The sequence below is a fragment of the Panthera uncia genome, chromosome B4, assembly GCF_023721935.1.
Source record: "Panthera uncia isolate 11264 chromosome B4, Puncia_PCG_1.0, whole genome shotgun sequence".
In the NCBI taxonomy this organism is placed as follows: Eukaryota; Metazoa; Chordata; class Mammalia; order Carnivora; family Felidae; genus Panthera; species Panthera uncia.
The window spans coordinates 128,221,878-128,228,002 of NC_064809.1; the positions used below are offsets into that span (position 1 = coordinate 128,221,878).

The 6,125-nt window shown below is 44.1% G+C and overlaps 1 long non-coding RNA gene across 1 annotated transcript; it reads right to left on the bottom strand.

Annotated features, from left to right (window-relative positions):
- Positions 1–4,734: 4,734 nt before the first annotated feature.
- LOC125919599 (uncharacterized) lies at positions 4,735–6,076 on the bottom strand. The gene is made up of 2 exons (XR_007456843.1): positions 5,865–6,076; positions 4,735–4,939 (listed from the first exon to the last, which is right to left on the bottom strand). It is a non-coding gene; the product is annotated as an uncharacterized LOC125919599 (long non-coding RNA).
- Positions 6,077–6,125: the final 49 nt, after the last annotated feature.

Below are 6,125 nucleotides of genomic sequence, written 5' to 3' on the forward strand. Positions count from 1 at the left end.
CAGGCTAGGGCCATACGAATCCTGTGCAATGAATTGTTGAATAAAGTCAATTTGATCTTTAAATTTACTCAGGTCAATTTTTGTTGGGAACAGTGGGCAAGAACAATTGTCTTGATGTTCATGTTCAGTGGGCCCATCACACTGGCTTGAACTTAACCTAAGGGTACCGCAAGCATTCACACTCGTCGTTTTTATTTGGTTAATCAGCAAATAAAAATACGAAACGCTTGGTGGGAGACAAAGAAAATACCTATAATGTTTGCCTTGTGGGAAAAGCTTCTACCTGGGAATCCAGGGACTTGGGCTCTAAGTCCTGTCTGGCCCAAACTCACCTTGTGATGTGGGGTTAAGCATCTCCTTTCTTTGGGCCTCAGTCTTTCCGTAAGAAGGTATTGTTATAGGTCAGATATTGACAGTAGCTCGGGCCAGATTCAGTAGGATTTTCCTTTCATTCTTTCTCTCCCCCTGTTGGCCTTCACAGTATCTTAGAGCCATTTGAACTGATTGCCAACATTTAAAAGTTGAAAGTTGCACATAATGTTTTTAATTTCCAGAGTTTTTAAAACATGGGAAGATAATGGGGTGCCTGGGTGGCTCAGTCGGTTAAGCCTCCAACTTTTGATCTCAACTCGGGTCTCGATTTCACAGTCATGAGTTCAAGCCCTCCTCTGTACCTGGAAATACGTCATATGGTGATTGTGTGCCTTTTCAATATCATGCTAGAGAATTGCTCGCAAACCCACAGAAGGGCCATCTGACTCTGGGGAAATTTAACCCTAACAATTGATGAGGATCCAGTGATGTTTTCCAACTCTGTGTTTTACAGAGTTGGAAGTTCCCTTGGAGGAAACAGATAAGATGCAATCATTTTTGCATACCTGGTGGAGAAAATAAACCCAAAGGTTACAGTTTTATTATCCTATAGGGTATGAAATATGATTGGCAATCATAATTCAGTATTCCTTTAACTCTTCTCAAACTCTTTCCAAACCAGTTCTGTCATAGTGTTGGTTCCTTCATTAACGATTAAGTAAGCTTACTCTTTATGGGTATTATAATCATTTTTTTAACAACTGATAATTTATTACAAAGTTTGGAGAATCGTATTTTTAATTTCTTAAAGGTGCTAACGTTTTGTCATCACATAAGTTCCAAAATTGTTTGGTTAGCTATTTGTTACGAATGTTACTTAATATATAAAAATCAAAAATTTTGAGGTATGAATGACCTATAGTAGAATTCCCACATATGAAGTGTACAAGGCTGATGATTTTTGACAAGTGCGTATACTCGTGTGACAACCACCCCAATCAAGATAGAGACGTGACAATGATATTTTCAACAATTTGAGAATTTTTCTTTTAGGCTACAGAGAGGGGGCCCTGTGTTTTCAGAAACGTGGTTATTTATTTCTGGTGTTAAAAAAGAGACGACAGGCCCCAAAGGGAGTCACTTGTGCTAAGCCCTACGTTGGCAAACCAAGACTCAACACCCAAGCTAATTGCCACTTCAACCCCCACTCCCTGCCCCAGGAATGTAGCCTTTAACCAGTTACCTGGTCAGGACTAGTGAGATAATCTGCCGCTCCCCTTAACAAGGAGACCTTGCCTGAAGTGTGCATTCTTTTTTTTTTTTTTTTAAGCTTATTTATTTGAGAGAGAGAGAGTGCAGGGGAGGGGTACAGAGAGAGGGAAGAGAGAGAATCCCAAGCCGGCTCCACGCTGTCAGAGCAGAGCCTGATGCGGGGCTCGAACCCACAAACTGTGAGATCATGAACGGAGCTGAAGCCGAGAGTCGGATGCTTGATCGACTGAACCACCCAGGTGCCCCCAAAGTGTGCATTCTTTGCTAATGATTTCCTCTCCACCTTTTAAAACCTTTCCTTGTCTGCAGCCCAGCGAAGCTCTTTTCTATTGCCAGATGGGCTACCGCCCCATTGATGAATTGTTGAATAAAGTCAATTTGATCTTTAAATTTACTCAGGTCAATTTTTGTTGGGAACAGTGGGCAAGAACAATTGTCTTGATGTTCATGGTGATAGAAGGGATACAACTTAACATGTCAGGAAACAGCCTGATGCTTCACTGTTTTGTGTTGTGTTGTTCTGTCTACCGGACTCCATGTACTAAGGAGCCTCTGGTTCTGAGAGCTACTGCTCTCCCAGGGCCCACATACCACTGCAGTAAACGTGGGTGACAGGGGCTTGTGAGACCATGCCCCGGAGAATGAAACAGTGAGTGATCTACAGACAAATGCGGGGTTCTCGGGGAGTGGCGCTCGAAAGGAATCCTGTTGAAGAGACCAGGCCAACTGCAAAATATAAGTCATGGCTCTTCTGAGTCAGAGAATTTCCGGTGTCAAATCCCAGGCAAAAGAAGATCAAGAGAATCGGGGCAGCTTCTCAGTGGCTGAACCCTCTCGACGACTCCCCCGGGTAAAATTGTTCCAGGAGCTTTGGTCTGTCCGCAGTTTCTTTGGCTTTGGAGTACTGATTTTCCGTTAACAATGCAGATGCACTGAACGTGTGTTACAAGAGTCAAGTCAAGGGTGATTCTGAAGACTTTGGCCTCAGCATACGAACAAATTAAAGTTGCCCCTAACCAAGATGGGAAATACTGAGGGAGGAACAAGGTTGAGGCAGAAAGTCAGAAGCTCCATTGGGACACGTTAAGATATACACTATATAGATAGAGATATAGATAGAGAACCTGTAGAGCGTGTGACTCTTGATTTCATGGTTGTGAGTTCGAGCCCCATACTGGGCGTGGAGCCTACTTAAGATAAATAAATAAATAAATAATTTAAAAAATAATAGGGAATTACAAAAACAAAACTAGGTAGGAAAGAGACCCATTTTATTTTTTTTAAGTTCATTTTTATTTTGAGGGAGAAAGAGAGAGCACGAGTGGGGGAGGGGAGCGAGATCATCTCAAGCAGGTTCCACACTGGGAGAGTCCCACCGGGGCTCGAACTCCAAACCCTGAGTTCATGATCTGAGCCGAAACCAACAGTTGGATGCTCAACCCACTGAGCCACCCAGGCACCCTGAAACTATTTATTTAGAATGAGAAATCACAACACAAATTGTGCAAGAAATCATGCCATTATAGATTGCAATTTGTGACCTTAAAAACCTGACAAATGGGGGCGCCTGGGTGGCTCAGTCCGTTGAGGTCCAACAATTGATTTCGGCGCGGGTCACCATTTCATGGATTTGTGAGTTCGAGCCCCATATGGGCTCTGCGCTGACAGCGTGGAGCCTGCTTGGGATTCTCTCTCTTTGCCCCTCCTCTGCTCGCACTTTCTCTGTCTCTCTCAAAAGAAATACATTTTTAAAATCTGGCAAATAACACAAACATCACAAAATCCAGAAAAGAAACATATTTGTTAGTTTTCTTAAACACCTCCGTAGTTCTTTTTCCTTTTTAAGCTGAATATGCTTTTTTTCAACGTTTTTTATTTATTTTTGGGACAGAGAGAGACAGAGCATGAACGGGGGAGGGGCAGAGAGAGAGAGGGAGACACAGAATCGGAAACAGGCTCCAGGCTCCGAGCCATCAGCCCAGAGCCTGACGCGGGGCTCGAACTCATAGACCTCGAGATCGTGACCTGGCTGAAGTTGGAAGCTTAACCGACTGCGCCACCCAGGCGCCCCAAGCTGAATATGCTTTGATCACCTCTTTAGATAACAATTTTGTATGGTCACTTTCGATAATGAGAATGGAAAAATAATTTAATTTTTCCTCTAGCATGTTAGATCAAAAAGTTTTAATTACTTTTTATTTTCATTTTAAGTTCCAGTACAGTTAACATGCAGTGTTACATTAGTTTCAGGTGTAAACATTTTTATTATTGATAATTTAGGAAAACTACTTCCGATGCCACAATTCCTTTTCAGTAATGTCATGAACATTTTGAGAATTGTCAAAGTTGGGGGCAAGCTGTATCAAACTTTTGTCATATGAAATGTAATTTTTCAGGTAATTTCAAGCTTCCTAGTGCCCTGATTAACCTTAAATAATCCTTTCATTGAAGACACTCATTGATTACAGTGAGTGGTGGGTATATCTTACACACTGGAAGGCCAGCAAAAACTTCACACACAGAAGAGTATCACATAAATATATTCTACTAAACTCAGAGATTCCCAGCTGGATTTCCTCTAGCTGAGTCCCAAACGCCACTAAATATGACACAGGGAAGTATGACACAGGAGAAATCAGATTAGACGGAGAGGTTTAAGCAATTGCTGTAAAAACAGTACTTTTGCAAATTTGACAGAAACAGGGGTGTCTAACTGGCTCAGTTGGTAGGGCACGTGGCTCTTGATCTCGGAGTTGTGAGTTTGAGCCCCACGTTGGGTGTAGAGACTACTTAAATACATATTTTTTTAAAAAAGAAAATCTACAGAAGCAAAGGACCATATGAGCACATTGCTGAGACCCTCCTCAAGCCACAGAAGAGTCTTGGGGAACCAAAGGTCCCTAAATTTTAAGCTTTAATTCTACTGGTGTTGGCCAGCTGGGTCTGAGGACCCAGATGGGGCCCTGCAGGACCAGCCAAGAGGGTCCCTGGCTTGGGGCATGATCCAAACATGAAACCAAGAGCCAGGAGGAAACATGAAACATGAGCAAGGAGGAAATGAAAACAGTTCACTGGAAAGTGTACGAGATAGAGTATAGTAGATGGAGTATCTGGGAGACTGGAAAGGAAAGGAGAGTGAGTCTCTGTTGCTTGGGGTTATCTGTTTATTATATCAGAAAAGGGCCCAGGAAAAGAATGACAAAGGCGAGTGACAGGTGAACAACAGGTGTTATTTCATAAATCACTTTAGGTAGGAGGGACTGATGCCAGCTTCGGCTGAGGTTTGTTTGAAGCTGATGTCCTGGAACATGTTTGGGATCCTCATCTGCTCAGATGTTATCAGGTGTTTGGGGGCCTAAGAAGAAACTCAGAGAATGATTAACTTTCTGGCTTTCCCCTTGGAGTGGGAACATAGCTTCTTTGGTTTATTGAGACGCAAGGTGCAATACAAACCAAAGTAAATGTGGCCTAGCAGAAAAACAGCAGAGAAGCAGTCTTTCTAAAAATGGAGTCCCTTCAGTTTCCCTGTCTCACCGTGATGGTTGTCACCTCTTGGTGATAGTTCCAAGGGAAGGCAAAGCAAAAACCTGACACAAAGAGCTGGGATGGGGCAGGGCATCGCCATTCTAAATAGGATGCTCATAGAACGGAAGGTAGAACCAGAGTGAAACTTGCACCTATCTGGGAGAACTGCATTCTATAAGCGACACCAGGTTAAATGTGAATGCGAAAAACCCGAGGTGGACTGTGCCTGGCAGGGAAAAAGCTGGAGTAGCTGTTTTAAAAGAGGAAGCAGAGGCTGGGGCCTAAGGAGGGTGAGGAACACTCCTAGTCACACAGCATATCCGCAGTTGAGCAGGGACTGGAGTCCAGATTTCTGTTAGGTGTCGTGGCTGGGTAGATGACCACACTAAAGCCCTTGGCCCACATGCCGGTTTTCGCTGGTTTGTTTTAGAACCCCATCTCTAACTCGAGGACTTCTCCAGGAGGCGCACCCACCCTACCTCCCGATTGGAAAAAGACCACAGCCCGAGCTCGGAAGCTGCAGGGGTGGGTCGCAGGGCCGCCTCTAGGGCCCCACATCACAGTGGGCCTCCCATTGCCTGCTCCAACCTTATTGTCCAAAGTTGGCAGGCGCCTGTGTCAATGACCTCTAGCTGCATGGGACCAAGTCTCAACTTCTAAACCAGTAAGTTTAGTCTTTCGAAGCCAAACATTTGAAAACATTCCTTGCTGCAGGCAAACTGCTTACACCTAAATCCAACATCAGGCCCCCATACCCGAACTTCCTTTCTTGCGAGAAGTCGCCAGAGGAAGCTGTCAGCCATCTTTTGTGTGGCATCATTTCTGGTTTCTCTTTGCGCATTCTTTGTCATGCCGAAGCAGTTCACTCTTCCTTCTGAATTTGCGCAAGCACTACAGACTCCTCCTTCCTTATACAGCCTCTAATTGAAGAAGGAAGAAAAATTCAAGTGTTTGCCGCTTCCGCCCTTCTTGACGTGGCGGCTCCCTGGAGACTTCCGGTTTCCCGGCAGGCCCGG